Source organism: Mirounga angustirostris, unplaced genomic scaffold (genome assembly GCF_029215605.1).
Source record: "Mirounga angustirostris isolate CCGP_5_RB_7025 unplaced genomic scaffold, mMirAng1.0.hap1 SCAF_4, whole genome shotgun sequence".
NCBI classification, from domain to species: domain Eukaryota; kingdom Metazoa; phylum Chordata; class Mammalia; order Carnivora; family Phocidae; genus Mirounga; species Mirounga angustirostris.
Window position 1 is genome coordinate 134,652,691 of NW_026991712.1, and position 17,988 is coordinate 134,670,678.

The window sequence follows — 17,988 nt, forward strand, 5'->3', positions numbered from 1 at the left end:
ATGTTTCCCCTGCCAATCTGAACTTGGAAAGAGAAGAAGACAAAGGGAGCCTCTTTCCACGCTCACCTGACCAGAACAGACAGGCAGAGATCTGGGAGCCGGCACATAAGAACCTACTGCAGACTCGGTCAGGGTCCCAGGCTCTGTCAGCATCTTGTCGGTGAGCAGCAGCCCCGCCAGTACAATCCCACCCTCATCTCTAGAAACTGTCGGGAGGCAAAAGCTTAACTCTACCCTCTTAGGGTTTCTGGCTGGGCCTGAGAATTAAATTTACATACAACTCATTAACAGGAGAAAAGCATACAAGTTTATTTAATGTTAACTTACATGACGTGGGCACCTTCATAAAGAAATGAAGACCCAAAGAAGTGGCAAAACCTAAATGCTTATATACCGGGTTGAACAAGTATGGCCATTGGGGAGAAGTCAAATAAATAAGGACACTAAAAGAAGGTAAGAGTTATTTTAACAAGGCCAGTTCGTATAGAATTCTCTTGGCCCTGACTCCCATTTCTGGTGATGAGGAGGTTTCTTTCCTCGTGGCAGAGGGAGGGCAGCTCTCCCGTGGTCATTTTAACGTCTGCTGTCAGGAGGAAAAGGGAGAGTGCCTTGCTTGCACCTGCTGTTTTTAAATGCCTTTAACTCAAAATAATCAATATACCAAGATGGTATATTTTGGGGTGGCATGTCCTGAACCCCTTCATTTTTCTTCCTGTGTATGGTCACACTTTCCTGGGTTTAGATTTTTTGTTTTTGTTCTTTTTTTGCATGTAATTTTTTAAATTGGAAATTTTTACATAGTATATTACAGCAACTCTGGATTCTTATGCCCTCCAGGGGTAGTTGTTGTTGCTGATTTTTTTGTTTAATGACTTGCCTGGATTAACTCTGTAGAGTCTGTCTTCCCAGTAGCGTGCATCAACCAATGTCTGCTCAGGTTTGTTTTTTTTTAAAGATTTTATTTATTTATTTGACAGAGAGAGACACAGCGAGAGAGGGAACACAAGCAGGGGGAGCGGCAGAGGGAGAAGCAGGCTCTCCACGGAGCAGGGAGCCCGATGCGGGGCTTGATCCCGGGACCTCGGGATCATGACCTGAGCTGAAGGCAGACACTTAACAACTGAGCCACCCAGGCGCCTCTGCTCAGGTTTTTTTAAAAACGTGATTTTTGTTTTATTTTTAAGCCTGGCTCCCTAGGGGTCAGCACAGCTTCATGGTCAGCCAATGACTGATCAGAGGTTATGCATAAACATCTCGTAAGGCTCCCACTCTGTGAACAGAGCTGTGTGTATTTAAGGAGTGTTATCAAAGTTCAGGCAGTTTACAAGTCTGTTCTAGCTTATTCCTTCTGCATACACAAGGCTTCACATTCCTCAGAGGCAAAGAGATAGCTGGGGCCCTATCTGAACTTTCCTCTGTGTGAGCACGTCCCAGAGCATGCATACGGTCTTCCAAATCACCAGGCTTGGTGAACACTTACGAAGACCCGCTATCACTCTCTCAATCTGTGGATTTCCCTTTGCATTTTCTGACTGGTCTGTCAGTCTACTGCTTACCCAAGCAGTATTATGACCGCAGGCTAGCTGCAATATTGGCCTTCTTAAATTGTTTGCTATTATTCCTAGATTTGCCTATCATTTATGACAATACCCTTGGGTATCTATGCTCCACTCCAAAGCAAAGCAGCCCCCTCTGGTAAAGAGGCTGCCAGTCCTCACAGCTTGCCATGTCCTAGTAAAAATTACTGAACAGCAGAGCTGGAATGTGGAATGGCAGAAGCTCCAGGATAAAATGCCACAGACTCCCACCATTCTCACTGCTGCTGAGGGTTTTTCTTGAATAATTACCTCTCAGTTCGATGGATGCCTTTGGTCAGTTTTCAAAATTTTAAAATGGTTATTTTTGACAGTTTTATCTGGTTTTGTATTTGCTTTCTGGGGAGAAAATCTGCCTAGCTCCTCACTCAATCATTCTGGAAGTCCCACCTCAAGTCAAAAATTTTGCTTTCGGTCAGAGGTCATTGGAACATTTCATTATGACACATGAAAAATGAAAAGATATGCAAAATTCATGGACAAAATTATTAATAAGGAGAGAGACAATATTTTTAAATAAAAAATCAATATCAAAAAGATAAAACCATATAGATCCAATGTAATTTCAATTAAAATATCAGAGGGATTCTCTTTTTTTTTTTCTTTTGAGAGAGAGAGAGAATGTGTGAGCAGGGTTGGGGGGCAGAGGGAGAGGAGAGAGAAAATCCCAAACAGGCTCCCAGTGCGGAGCCTGACTCGGGGCTCGATCCCATGACCCGAGATCATGACTTCTGCCAAAATCAAGAGTCAGACACCCAACCAACTGAGCCACCCAGGTGCCCCAATCAGAGGGATTCTTGATAGAACTTGATAAGGATAAGCCAGTGATACAAGTTAGAAAGCCCACAAACAGATTGTGGTAGGCAGAATTCCAAGTATGACTCCCAGTGATCCTTGCCCTTATATAATATCCTCCCCTTGATTGAGGTCAAATATGATAAAAACATCCTTCTTAAATGATTATATTATGTGAAAAAAGGGAGATTATCTGGGTAAACCTAATGTAATCAAACGAGCCCCTGAGAAAGAGAGAATTTTCTCTGGTTGGTGGACGAAGTGGAACTCAGAGACCGGAAGCACAAAGAGAATATGACATGACATTGCTGGCTTTGAAGATGGAGGTGACCACACACCAAGGAATATGAGCGGCCTTGAGTTGCTAAGAGTACACCCAGGTTCATGGCCAAAGAAATGGGGAAATCAATGCTGTAGCACCAAGGAACTGAATTCTGCCAACTACCTGAATAAGTTTGAAAGCAGATTATTCTCCGGAACCTCTACATAAGAGCCCAGCCCAGCCAACACCTTGATTTCAGCTTCGACACTTAAGAAAACCCAGCTGAGCTGGACTTCTGATGTACAGAACTGTGAGATAATAAATGGTGTTGTTTTAAACCACAACGTTTGTGGTAATTTGTTATGTAGCTAACACACAGATCTATATTTTTATAAATTTTGATATATGACAGAGATGACTTTGCAGATCATTTGTGAAGGGGGTTCTATTTAATGAGTAATTTTAGGACAAATGGTCATACATATAGGGAAAAAAAAAGACTGGATTTCTACCTAAAATATGACAAGCAAAGAGAAACCTTTAAACATTTATACGACGTTTTAGAAGTACTTCATGAATCTGGGTTAAGGAATTCCTTACTCAAAGATTTAAAGTACAGGAAAAGATTGAAAATTCAGGTACGTAAAAAATTAAAATTATATTTGTCAGAGGAAGGTCAACATTAAAAAATTAAAAAGCCAGGAAGGAAAAGACAAGAAGTCTGAAAAGCACATGCATTTGGCGTCTCGAGAGTCACGAGAGAAGCATGTTTGAAGAAAGGAAGTTGCCATCTGTGTTCAATTCTACTGAGAGGCAGATTTAGAGGTACACAGTAAAGTGCGCGGTGGGTTTGACGACATAAAGAACACCGGCGAACAGAACAAGAGCAGTTTCAACCGAGTAGGAGGAAACCCAGGGTAGTGCGTGGACTGCTTATTCCTCACCCTTCCAGAAAATGGCACACCTTCCTAAATGCCCAAAATGTCCTGGCACGTGCACGGTCATAGCTCTCCTCACATACCTAAACATGGCAGAGATACATTGCTATTTGGCTTTTATTCTATGACACAACAAGTATCATTATGGCCTGTTTCACACTTTACTTAGCTGACTCCACGTGCTTCTGACAATCACAGCATTTTTCTGAAATTTCCCCCTCTCTGGGAAGATGAGAAAGAGAGAAACCGTAACAGAATTGTGGCAATGTCTATAGTCAAAATAGGTCTTTATTGTTTCTAGTCAGGCTGAGCTTTCTGGAGTGTCGAGCAATTGACATTTGAGGTGCATCCAGCCAATGCTAAAATCCTACATCTCCTATGTGTGTATGCAGCACATGCATACAAAGAAAAACCCTGAAATGAATCTCCCCCACAACCCCTTCTTGCTCTCATTGTACCTTGTGAGGTTGACCTAACTGGTCTTTTTGAGCCCACTACTCCAATAAAAAGAAGTCAAGCTACGAAGGTGGCAGGCGCAGGAGCAGAAGGCCCTATTCCTGTGCTCCCTAGGGAGGGCTTGTACCTCAACCCAGAGAATCTTGAAAATATTCCCCTTCCTCAAAATTATTCTCCTCCAGCAAAAATAGCTCCTAAACACAGAAGCTGTGGATATGCAAAAGGATTTCAAAATTTCACTAATGAAGATTATAATTAAAATATTTAAATGGGTTTTTAATTTTCTTTCTGGGCTCTGCTATTTCCTAGTCCTCTCCAGGAGCTGCTATTGTTCAATCCTGACAGAATTCACTGTTAAAAATTATAGCCTGCTGCCTTTCAGCATCTTCATTAAAATGCAGTGCTGCCAGATATATCTGCATGCATATGAATGAAGCATCTATAGAATAATTAAGTCATGAATAACACATTGCTGAGCACGGCTTTTCCTGAATAGGGAAAGAATGTTATTTATGAACCCAGAGATTTTATATTATATGAAAAAATAATTGGCAATAATAAGTATTATTTGAGGACTCATTAATTTAAACTATGATTGCCCTGTTATAGACTCCATTTTTAATAAAATGGCCATTTACATTGGAAAATGGATGTGAATTTATGTGCTATTTTTCTTCATTTTGCTCACAAGGCCACCCGAAAGCTTTTTGGCAATGAGGATTGCATAATTTGGGAATCTTCTTTTAGATCTATTATAAACAAAAGGTCATTAGCATCACAGCAACTTTACAGGGCCTGGGTTCAAACTCATAGCAACCTATCAATGGAAAAACATAGATACTCTTCTTAAGCAGTTCTTAGGCTTTTTCAAGGAATATTGTAGAAGCGAACACTGAGCTCCCCCGAATTCAGCCCTTCCCCCACTCAGTGTGCTTGAGTCACGAAGCAGTTCTTCTGGGAAAGGTCTCAGCTTCGCAAGGACCATATTCTAGAGTTAATCGGTGCTATAGTTTCATTCATGTTTCATGTTTAGCTCTGCCCACCTAGGACCTTTCGCCATGGTGCACTCTGTGTAAAGTCCCAGAGGCAGAGAAAGAGTAAGAGACAAGGCAGAGGGAAAGGGGATGCAAGGCGTAAGGTGAAAAGAAAGAGATAACATCTCTTCCTTCTTGCCCTCCCTCGGGTCCCTTGGTTGTCTCTTTCTTGGTCATAGTTCTTTGTGATTCATCTCACATTTGACCTTTTTCCTTCTGTTCCAACAGCCAGCACATTCAGGATAGGGGCACTGAGCAAGGGGCAGAGTCAAATGCCAATGGAACAAACAACTTCTGACATCTAGTGAGTCGTCCCCCCTCCACACACACACACACCCAGGGCAGCCAAAGATCTGCTTCAAATCTTGGGAACCCGTTTGCTCCTTTCCATTTTCCCTTCCAGGGTCCTGTCTGCTCTCCTCTATTTGTACCTGGATTACAGCAGCTTCCCCTCCAGCACCCCTGCTTACCATCTCTCATGCCCCCATCCAGTGCCCCATCTTGCCTTTCTATCCTCCATATCCCGTCCAATACAAGTACATGCCCCACACCATCTCTGACTATGTCATTTCACTGATAAAAATTCAGCAGTGACTTCCCATGGCACTGAGGATCAATTCCAAACCACTCAACATGGTCCAGATGCCCTGCAGGACCTGGCCCCAGACAGCCTCCCTGCTAAGCCCCACATGGGCCCCTCCCTCCAGTCTACCTGAATTACTCACCGCTCCTTGAGTTCATCGTGTTCCACATCTTCACACATACGGTTCCTCTAATTGACATCTGTTCCTGCTTAAACATTCGCTCAATGCCCTGCTGTCCTGCAAGCATTCCCTGATCATCTCCACTTCCGCTGGGTTTGATGTCCTCTTTGGCACCCCAGGTATCACATTTATGCCTCTAGGAAAACACTTTCTTGCAACACAACCATTGATTTGCAATTGTTAATTTGCTTGTCGGTTTTCCACACTGGAGTACAGTCTCCTTGAAGGCAGAAAAGTGTTTTGTTCAACTTTGTATTCCTATCACTGGCACCAGTGCATTGTTACAAAAGTTCCTTGAATGAAAGAATGAACTACCTATAGGACAATGCAGAATGAGGTGGGAGCTGTCACCTTCTGCCTTAAATGGCACTGAGTAAAAGCTTAGGTTCTTGGAGACCAGCAGACTTGGGTTTACACTTTGATTCTACTACTTATTGAGTGACAATAAATTATCTTGTTCCCCTGAGCCTCAGTTTCCTAATCTGTAAAATACATACATACATACACACACACACACAGGTATTTCATAGAATTATTTTGAAGATTAAATTAAGTGAGAGAATATAAGAATATAAGTTCTCCATCTTTTTTCTTCTTTTCTAAATTGCCTTACCAGAGTGCCTTGCCTCTATGCCCCTAGGTGGGGAGAGAGAGGTAAGGTACAAGAGCAGGCCTGGGGCTGAAGAGGGCAATGGCCAGCGAGGCCTCGGGGGTCTGGAGTTGGGGAGGCTGGGGACTTCCTGGGGTAAGGCTCAGGGCTGGGGAGACCAGGCCAGGACCGAGGAGGGTGGCCAGCCTACCCAGACCCTCTGCACCCATGCCGCATCTTGGCAAGGGCCACAGGGAGGAGGGACAGGAGCACAGAGAACTTCAAGGCACCAGGATTCTGAGGAGCAGCAGGGCTACTACCCCCCCCCCCCCAGACAGACAGTGGTTGTAATAAACGTCTTCAGCTTAAACTACATGATGTGTGTAGAGGGTGGGAGCAGAGATGGAGAGAAAATGACAAACAGACAAAGGAAGAGACGGGCAGGGAGATGGGAGACGAGGGTGGAAGAGACAAACCAGATGGATGTGGCAGTGAAAGTGAAGGTGTGGGAAGGGTGAGAAGAGAAAGGAGAGAGCCAGAGACAGGGGAGGGGGAAGACAGCCAGAGAAGGCCTGAGCACGCAACACTTCTGCTCCCTATAAAATGAGGCACCAGAGTCAGCGGCGTTCCGGTTGTCGCTGTGGTAGGAAAACGGCTGCTGAAGGGTGGAGGCCTTCGGGAGCCTCATGCCTGCACACCGGTGACCTTCTCCATTGGGGGTATCTTGGCCAGGTCCACGCCTGTGAGGGCCTTCACAGAGGCAGGCAGCTCAGCCAGCAGTCGGTTGACTTCTGATGTCACTTTGCTGTTGTCCTTGCTGAGGAGCACAGTCTCATCGACTTTGGTCGGGGGTGGGGGCGGGCGGCGATTTTGGCAGCAATCTGGGGCAGGGCCTCCAGCCCCAGCACCATCTTGGCTGCATCCCTGTACTTCTGGTAGGCCTCGGCCTTGAGCTTCATTCGCTCAGCGTCTGCCATGCCCATCGCCTGGATGACCGCTGCCTCCACCTCCCCGTGTCTGCGGATCTTCTCAGCCTCTGCCTGTGCTAAGAGGACCTGTTTCACCTTTTCACTCTCCGTGATCTGCTGTAGGCGGTGGGCCTCAGCCTCGGCAGGGGCAGCGCACTGTGGCAATGAGCTCCTTGTCGGTGCGAAGGATCTCCTGCGCCTCCACAGCGACCTGCTTCTTGCGCTGTACAGCCTCGATCTCAGTCTCTTCCTGCCGGACCTTCTGCTGCTCCCAGGCCCCCTGCAGCTCATAGGCCAGCTGAGCCTCGGTGGTCTTGATGTTGACCTCCTCATTAAAAGCTGACTTTTGCAGCTCAAAGGCTTGCTTGGAGTCGGCAATCTTGGTGTCTGCCATGTACTTCACATCCAGCATCTCCGTCTTGCACTCTGCTTCCCGGATGCCTGCATCCCCCTTGGCCTCGGCCACCCCAGTGTCCACATCTCTCCGTACCACGGCAGTCTGAGTCTTGCCCAAGGAGCTCAGATAGTTCACTTTGTCATACACGTCCTTGATGGTGAAGCTGGAAGATCTTGATGCCCACACGGCCGACGTCAGGGACCGCCACCTCCCGCACCAGCTTGGCAAACTGGTCTCGGTCCTGATAAATCTGCTCCACAGTCAGAGTCCCGAGGATGGAGTGCAGGTGCCCCTCCAGGGTCTGCAGGATGATGTTCTTGATGTCCTGCACATTCTTGCCCAGAAACTCCTCGCAGGCCACTGCCAGGAGCTCCTTCTCCGTCATGATCTTTACCTGTGCAACCCCTGTTACGAATAGCGGGACCCCCTCCGACGTCTCAATATTCTCACAGCGACACAGGATGGTCATAACTTCCAGAGATAGTCTCTGAGTGTCAGAGATACTCCACCAGGCCCAGGCCCAGCCGCCAAACACGTACTGTTTATAGTCAGAACCACAACGGCCCCCTGAAACCACCAGCGCCTCGTTGGGCCCCACTGTGTGACAACTGCCCATGGTACCAGCGGAATGGAGGGCCCACTGGCACCATTGGGACCTGGACAGCGCCGCGCGCACCAGCGGCCATGCCCAGCCTATCCCGCCACCCCCAGCAGCGGGCCCCTGCCCGCGCCCCTCCGCGCTCGCAGGCCCGCCGGAAGTAGGAGGCTGGGCACATAGAATGCAACCAGTAATCGTAGCTACTAGTATTCTTGTTACTATTTTTATTATTATTAAAGCATAGTCAATAGGGGTGCCTGGGTGGCTCAGTCGTTAAGCCTCTGCCTTCGGCTCAGGTCATGATCCCAAGATCCTGGGATCGAGCCCCATATCGGGCTCCCTGCTGAGCAGGGAGCCTGCTTCTCCCTCTCCCACTCCCCCTGCTTGTGTTCCCTCTCTCTGTGTGTCTTTCTCTGTCAAATAAATAAATAAAATCTTAAAAAAAAAAAAAAAGCATAGTCAATAGAAACTAAAAAAGCCATTTGGGGGGCGCCTGGGTGGCTCAGTTGGTTGAGCGACTGCCTTCGGCTCAGGTCATGATCCCGGAGTCCCGGGATCGAGTCCCGCATCGGGCTCCCTGCTCAGCAGGGGGTCTGCTTCTCCCTCTGACCCTCCTCCCTCTCATGCTCTCTGTCTCTCATTCTCTCTGTCTCAAATAAATAAATAAAATCTTTAAAAAAAAAAAAAAAAAGCCATTTGGGGGGGGTCGAGTGGGATGTGTTCACTTTCATTTTAAAGGTTCATTATATCACTGAAATAGAATACTAGACCCCCAGGCAGTCTGTAACAAAATTTAACTAAAACAGCATAAGCAGACTGACAGACCCACCTTCTTTTGCTACTCCCTCTGGTTCTTCTTCTGTCATGGTGTGGTTGGGAGAAGGATCCTCGACTTTAAGTGTAATAACTAAATCACATCTCTTTTTGTTTGATCTCACATTCACCTTGTACATATCTCACAAGAGGCAATGTGCTGAGCAACAAATGAGGAGTTTACACAGCACAGAATACTAGAAGATATCCTGACCCCCAGGCAGAAGGTCTGGCTTAACCATGGCATTCACAAATGGTGTCACCACAGGCAAGGCACATCTATTCAGGCTTCTGTTATTTCCTCACCTACAGAATTACGAAAGTAGACTATCTGATCCTAAGGTTCCTTGCACCACCAAAATCATAATTACAAATGGAAGTATGGACCCTATCCTACCAAAAAAAAAAAAAAATTGTAATTGCGATCGGATTAAATTATTAAAGTATAAGTGACCTAATTTTGCCCACGTTGTCCGCTCTCCCTCTGCTCTCATGATATCACCAGACTCTACTTAGATTTCATGTAATGGAATCCCTGGAATGTGAGAGGTGTAGAAAATACAAAAGCTGCCTCGGTGGTTATCTGGAAGAGAGCAGAGACAGCTGCAAAGTGATGGAGCAGGTGGGTGGAGAGGAAGAGTGGGAGGAGGTTGAGAAAGAGTATAGGGATGGAATGGCATAGATAGGGAAAAGTTCCTGGGTGCTACAGGAGGTAGCCATTGGATATAATCTCCAGCCCCATTTATGTCCTTCTAGAAGAGCAAGTACAGCAGATTCAGAAGGACTGTATTTCCCTGAATGTAGCACCTCCTGAAAGATTGGACCAAATGAGTCAAAGTGTCAAGGGACTGAGAGAGGAGCCAACTGGAACATCCACAGACACGTATGCCCTGCATATGTGTTTAACTTTCAGGGTAAAAAAGGTCAGTGAAATATGTTTGGGGTGCCTTCAGAACACTTTTAAAAATTACATTTTTGGCATTTTAGAGACAAGGGAAAAAGAAAAGTGATAAATTTCATCATCGTCCAATGGTAAGATGGTCAGACCTAATGAAATCCATTTCAATGACATCATCAAAATAACTAAACAAGTTTTCTGATATTGTGGATGGGAAATTAGTTTACAAACATTTTAGGATTACTCAGAAAGTTTACCTTTTTTTTCTTTTTTTGTTTTAACAAATGTTAATAAGGCAGGTAACATGGTCTCTATTTAAAGAAGGGTAAGACTACCTTTCTACCCAACATGGCTATCTTTTCAGCTGGATTTTTAAGGAAACTAAATGTCAGATAAACAGCATGTTTGAAGACATAGATTCTGATGAATTCAGGGAACCATAAATCATTTAGTTAGGCTAACAGGGGGCAGTGGTCATTATCACGTCTGCATTTTATTTTTTTTTAAGATTTTATTTATTTATTTATTTATTTATTTATTTATTTATTTATTTATGTATTTATTTATTTGGAGCACAAGTGGTGGTAGGGAGAGGGAGAGAGGGAATCCCAAGCAGACTCTGTGCTGAGCACATACAGCCTGATGCGGGGCTCAACGGGAGGTGTGATCTCACAACCCAGAGATCCTGACCCAGCCAAAGTCAAGAGTGGAATGCTCAACCGACTGAGCCACCCAGGCGCCCCTATTAGGATCTGCATTTTAGAAAGATTGTTCTGATTGCAGAGTGGAGAATGGCATGCAAGGAAGCAAGACCAGGGAGTCTAGTTTAGGAAACTGGGACAATGATCCAGATGAGAAACAATGGGAAGCTGAACCAAACAATGGAATTGAGAATGAAGAGGGGAAAAAAGAAAGGTTTTGCACTTATTATACATGTGATCTTGGACAAATTACTTCTCTAAACCTTAATTTCATAATCTAAAAAATGTGAGTAAGAGTACATAGGGCTGTTGAAGAATTTTAAAAAGACAATGCATGCAAAGCATTCAGCAGTTCCCAGAATGAGAAATAGAGACATGGAAGTAACCAGTAAATATGTGGGAGTTAAACAATGAGGTGGCCCAAATATCAGATATGGAGTAGAAAAGCAGAGGGCCAAGGTTGTCTGTGAAGAGAGCGGATCTCTGACCCCTTAAACTCTCACCCTCTTGCTGCTTCGGAGTCCCACTGCTTCTTTAGGGAAGATAAAACCATGTAAATGCTGGGGCTGCCACTACCAACCAGCTCTTTGCTTTTTGGCGGTTCTGCCTATGGCTCGCTTTTGGAACCAGCAGCAAGAAAGGAGAGAAAGTGTAAGTGAAGGTGGCTGGTCTGCCCTCTTGATAAATCCCACCACCATTCCTCACTCGGCCTCATGAAGCTGTATGGTTTTTCTCAGCTGCTCAGATGGGATGGAAAAATGAGGTCTGCCTTTTTATTCTGTTTTGATTTTGAGATTTAATTAGTGTTGTTTCCGGGGAATTCATTGCTTTAATTAATGATGTGCCCTGAATCTCTTAAGCGAAGAATGCCATTCCAAACATGAATATGTAATGAGTACAACTTTCTTTATCCCAGCTGAGGAGGGAGGTTGTTGCTTGGTTATCATCCCTCAGTACAAGTACAAGGACTTCAGGTACTAAAAGGAGCTGGGCTGCAAGGTTTTATTTGTGTATCTGTTTTTTTTCAACTCAAGTGCTCTTTTGTTTTATTTAAAAGCTGGGTCCATTAACAAGGACACCAGAGAGAAAAAATAATCAGCTTGCTTTGGTGCACTTTTAGACCTTCTCTTAACTGCTTATAAATCAATAAGCTACGTTCTAAATCAGGGTTTCTGAATGTCAGCACATTTTGGACCAGATAATTCTTTGTTGTAGGATGCTGTTCTGTGTACTGTAGGATGTTTAGCAGTATCTCTGACCTCTACCCAGTAGATGCTAGCAGCATTTCCCATTTGTGATAGTCAAAAATTGTCTCCAGATATTGGGAAATGTCCCCTGGAGGCAAAATTGCCTCCAGTTGAGAGCCACAGGTCTAAATGAAGGACTTACTTTGTAGGAAAGCCAAGGCAAGGCATATTAATCAACAATAAACATATGTTTACTGAGGACTTGCAAAATACTGTGTTTGGTGTGGTAGAAAATACGAAAATGCTCAAAGTATTATGCAATATTTAGAAAGACCTTGGACCAACAGTCTAGATCCACATCTGCTGCTTATAAGCCATGTGTCCTTCAGAAATACATTTACCTCTTCTACATTTCCTCATCTTGCTAAGGAACAAGTTTGAGAAATATGAAATGAAGAGATACATATATTTGCAACCGGATGAGTAGTCTTAATAATGTTATCTTAAAAGCCTCTAGTGGCCTATACAGTAGAATATTATTCAGCCATCAAAAAGAATGAAATCTTGCCATTTGCAATGACATGGATGGAAACAGAGGGTATTATGCTAAGCAAAATAAGTCAGTCAGGGAAAGACAAATACCATAGGATTTCACTCATATGTGGAATCTAAGAAACAAAACAGATGAACATAGGGGAAGGGAAGGAAAGATAAAATAAGATAAAAACAGAGACAGAGGCAACCCATAAAAGACTCTTAACTATAGGGAACAAATTGAGGGTTGCTGGAGGGGTGGTGGGTCGGGGTATGGAGTAATTGGGTGATGGACATTAAGGAGGGTACTTGATGTAATGAGACCTGGGTGTTATATGCAACTGATGAATCACTAAACTCTACCCCTGAAACTAATAATACACTATATGTTAACTAAATTAAATTTAAATTAAAAATTTAAATTATAAATAAATAAATAAATAAATAAATAAATAAATAAATAAATAAGCAAGCCTCGGGTGGTAAGTGAAAGGTCTTTGTTCTCCAATCTGATCTACTCAAAATTCTTATTATGGCTTACATGAGTGAGGACATAATTGACATGTTGATCAAATGTAAACACAACATGCCCTTGGAATGGTCATTAGCTGGATGAGAGCACAAGAATTTGAGATGATATTGAAAAGCCACATCTAGGGGTAGCTGGCTGGCTCAGTCAATAGAGCATGTGACTCTTGATCTCAGGGTCATGAGTTTAAGTCCCACACTGAGTGTGGAGCCTACTTAAAAAAAAATTTTTTTTTGAAAAAAAAAAAAAGAAAAACCACAACTACAAGAGATGCTTGTATACAGATAATGTAAAGTCATGCATTTGGACTCAGAAATTCACACCATAGCACAAATTACCAGATTGGGGAAGTCATTGTATATAGGGGTGAGGAAGGAGAATAGGAGACAATGAGATAAGAGATAGAGGCGTTCAAATTATTTTGGGCCTCCTAGCTCATATTAAGAGAACTTTGCCATTTACTCTGAATGAGATGGAAAGCTATTTAAGGGTTTGAATAAAGGAGTAAAAGATTAGACCAATTTTTATTGTATACGATCACTTTGGTTGCTGCATTGAGTATAAGTTAAATGGGGATAAGGACAGAAACAGGGAGACCAATTAGGAGGCTACTGCAATAAGCCAGGAGAGACATTACAGTGGCTCGGACAAGGTGTGGAAGGGAGATGCAACAGATTGCACCTGGGATATCAGAAAAAGAGAGGAGTCGATATGAATCTAAGATTTTTGGTGTAATCAGATGGAAAGATGGAGGCCCATGAGCTAAGATGGGGTAGGCAAGCTAAATGATTTAAAGGTAACATGAAAAGAGAACAGCCAAGAAGGAAGAATTTAGCTGATTCTACAAAAATCTGGACGAAAACCAAGAGGTAGAGTGTGTAGGTATGACCCTCTGCTTCAGGATAAGAAAGCAGCGGCACCAACAAAACAGGTAACTATCTGAGACAATGACTTAGTAATAATACCAACCTTCACTCCTACTTCCTATGAGCTAGGCCCTGTCAAGGACTTTGATACCATTATCTCATTTAATCCTCAAAGCAGTCCCATTTCACAGATGAGCAAATCAAATTTATAAGTGATTAAGCTATGCAGAGGTTGGTCTGGGTCCAGACTGGCAAGACTGATAACTCTGAGTGTGATCAGGTTAATTTTCTTGTTGTTTTACTAGTGCTTCAACCAGTAAGCAATGCAAAATAATAATAATACACTTAAGAGCAGGGTGGGAAGGAGATAAATCTCTCTAGCGACATTTTTTCTCAAGGAAACATGCCTAAAATAGTCATTTCAGCAAGTCACATAGACCCTCCAGGTTAGAAGAATCTTCAATACCGTACTTGCCCTTCATTCCTTTTTAGGCTGGAGGGAACCACATCATTTAGACCCTTGTGTTGAGGCTCCAGCTTCATAATTTTTGGTTGAGCCACTGGTATTTAATCTAATTATTTCCATATTTCGGTTCTTGTTTGGCCAGAGTGCCCATTTGAGCCTTCAATGCAGCAGGTCTGGCCACGGTCTACCGTAGTCATGAGCTAGGATTCAAATGTGGGCAGTCTGACTCCTGAGCCTGGTCTAAACAACTGTCCTCCATACAGTCTGCTCATAAAAGCATTAAAGAAGAGACTCCAAACCCATTTGGAAAGATGCGGTGGAGAAAATGTAAACCTCAGATATGGCATGGACTAGAGAGCATAGACTAAAGCAGCTTCAAGTAGTCTAGACTATAAGATACCTCTCTGCCAACCTGTTGGGTTGGTGAGCTATGATAAAATATAGGAAAGAAATAGAGAGGTGTTGTTTTGTTACGTGTTTCTGCACAACAGAAATCCAAATTCCAACTACCTCTTCTACCACCGAGGCATCCTCTGTTTTATCTTATTCAGCTTTCTCATCTACAAACAAAGCATTTGCAGTGGTGTCTGCACATATTGTTTCTGCCCCCAGAATACTTTCTCTTGTCGTCTTTTCTTTTGGATAATAACAACTTCAAGACTTGACAGAGAGACCACATTTTCTGTAAGGCCATTCAGAATCCCACTCCTCTATCCAGTCGGCTTGGATCTCTCCTTTCTCTTTGATCCCAGAGACAGTCTCTTGGACCTGCTTTGCTCATCTGATTGTCACGTATATTTATTTACTTGCAGGTTTCCTGTAAGTAAACCTGTAACAATATACCCTTTCCTTGGATTGCTGATGATTTTCTTTCTGAGCTCTTTTCCAAGATGCTGATACAAAATGCTGTTGCTGACTGTTTTGAGTTTCGTTTGTCTAAGTAGACTTCTGGCTATCACATGCAGGATGAACTGGAAAATGAGGCAAGGAGGTCCATATTGGAGGCCCTTGCAATAGTCCAAATGTAAGGTGCAGAGGACTTGAATTTGAATGAGGATGAGAATGAGAAACATGAGGAATAAAGGAAAAATGCAAGAGATGTGGGGATGCAAGACATAAGCATACAAGAATAGATAAAAAGAGTCTTTTTAAATGAATGGACATTTCTGGCAATATGGTTATATAAACGTTAAGTGGAACCCCTTTTCATACAACACACCAGAAAATGCTAAGAAAAAAAATCATGCAACAAAATTTTGAATGTGTAAGTGAGCTGGTAGGAAGGAACGGAATTACTCAAAGGAGTCCAATAATGCACAAAAAAACTAAGTTAGTGCAAGAGCCAACTTTTTCCTTGGAGGTACTTGCTGATTCCTGGTGGCCTAAAATCTGAATTTTAATGGGCTTCGGTCAGCATGCAGGAGACACAGTCAGAAGCCTAAGTAGAGTGGGAGGTTGAATCAAAGACCCTTCTATAAAGTGAGGACCACCAAAGGGCAATACCCTCAATGAGTGAACTAGAAACAACCTCTCCCTGTGGAGAGACTCATAGTGATATGTGCCTTTCTCAGCCTTAGCTTAATGTGAAAAGAAAAAATATGAAAATAAAAGAAAAAGAAATGTCTCCCCTGGGAATTTCTCACAAAATCTATATTCTCATGGTTTAAGTACCAAAATCCACACTGCCCATGTATTTGAAAACCCCAAGCCAATGGTAATTTGACCCTTGGGTTGATAGTGCTCTCAGAAACCTGGCAGGAAAATTAAATCCACTCTAGAGAAATTAATTTTAGGCACAGACTCAAAGAAAATTCTCAGAGATATAATTCTAAGATATATAAGTTCACAGTCAAAAATTATCAAAGCAAAAAGGAAAAAAACCATGATGAATAAAAGTTAGCAGGCAGAATAAATAGAATAAAACAATAAAGATTAGGTGTTGGAATAATCAAAATATTAAAAAAGTATGTTTAATATGTTTCAAAAAATAAAAATGAGCATTAAAAATATTGCAAAGGCACAAGAGACTATTAGAATTGGCCAGCGAGATTTAAAATAGAAACACATACACATTCTAGAAATAGAAAAAACAATCAAAATCAGAAAGCAGCAGATTAGACTCAGCGCTGGAGAGATTTAGTGAACTGGAAGATAAAGATTAAAACAAAAATTTACAAACCACTGCCCAGAGAGAGAAAAGGAAGCTATGAAGTAGAGGAGAAGACACATGAAGGAGATAGTCTGCCATACTCAATCAATTGGTAAGGAAACTCTGAAGGGAATATGAGCTGTATCAACTGCAAAATTCAGGTGACTTCAAAAGCTGCCCCCTGCTAGGCAGATTATTAAGATCAAAAGAGCATGGGTAATTGCTGAGTTCTAAAGCTGAGAGGAAAGATTGTCAATCTGAGGCAAAATATAGATGAAAGGGAAAATTTAACCATCCTCCTCTCCCTTCTCATTCAAACCAAAAGTGTTATATTGTTGTAATCCCAAAAGAACTGGGGAGCTGGGTCCTAAAGGCCACATGCCTATGGATAAACTTGGAATAGGGCCATTGGGCAGGGGATGATATAGGTTTTCTGGAAGCAGCATTGATTGTTTCTATCCTCCCTGCTCATAGAACCCAACTAAAACATTCTAGAAAATAATTATGTCCACCCTCCCTCCTTGTGAGAAGTGGCCAAAGATCTGCCCCTAAGAGAAGGTGCGAGAAGCCCACCTTGCATGTCCTAGTTGTGAACATTCTTCTGCAGAAATAATCACACGTAAGAACACAAGCGGACAAGCTTTTTCTGTACGGGTCCAGATAGTAAATATTTTACACTTGAGGGCCGTATGGCTTGTACTGCAACTACTAACCTCTGCCAATGTAGTGCAAAGTAGCCACAGACAAGGCACAAATCTGCAGGGCGGTGTTCCAAAAAAACTTTACTTACAAAAACAGCTGGTGGGCTACAATTTGCTAACCCCTTATCTAGAAGTACAAATGCTGGCAGCATTCAAGAAATGACACTGTACTAAAATGATATTTTAATGATCACTCATTTTTAAACTCACATCAATATTGTAATTAAGGAACAATGTGCTCTAGCACATGGACATGGTGATACTATAAAAGCCTGGGAAATACAACCCAGTGAGTCCCAGTGGCCCAATTCAAACCATGTACTTGTGGTGGACAAAGTTTAGCAAGAGACTGCTAAACAATGTACACACGGTCATACAGATCTTAACAGATGCAGTGAAAATAACTTTCAGAAGGCACTGCATGTGGCAAACACTTCGTTCTTTTCACACAGTGGAAGTCATTCACTTCTGAGCGAGAGATACCTTGATGTTCAGGCTGAGAAGAAATCCCAAAAGAAGCACAGCATTAGAAAGCAGATGGTGTTGGGGCACCTGGGTGGCTCAGTCAGTTAAATGACTGACTCTCGATTTCAGCTCAGGTCATGATCTCAGGGTCCTGAGATCGAGCCCCACATCGGGCTCCACACTCAGCGTGGCACCTGTTCAAGATTATCTCTCTGGCCCTCCCCCGCCCCTCTCCCTCTCTCTCAAAAACAACAATAATTAATTAATTTAATTTAATTTAATA

General features: G+C 43.1%; 1 pseudogene; it reads right to left on the reverse strand.

Moving 5' to 3' along the window:
* Positions 1–7,117: 7,117 nt before the first annotated feature.
* LOC123860346 (flotillin-2-like) lies at positions 7,118–8,414 on the reverse strand (annotated as a pseudogene).
* Positions 8,415–17,988: the final 9,574 nt, after the last annotated feature.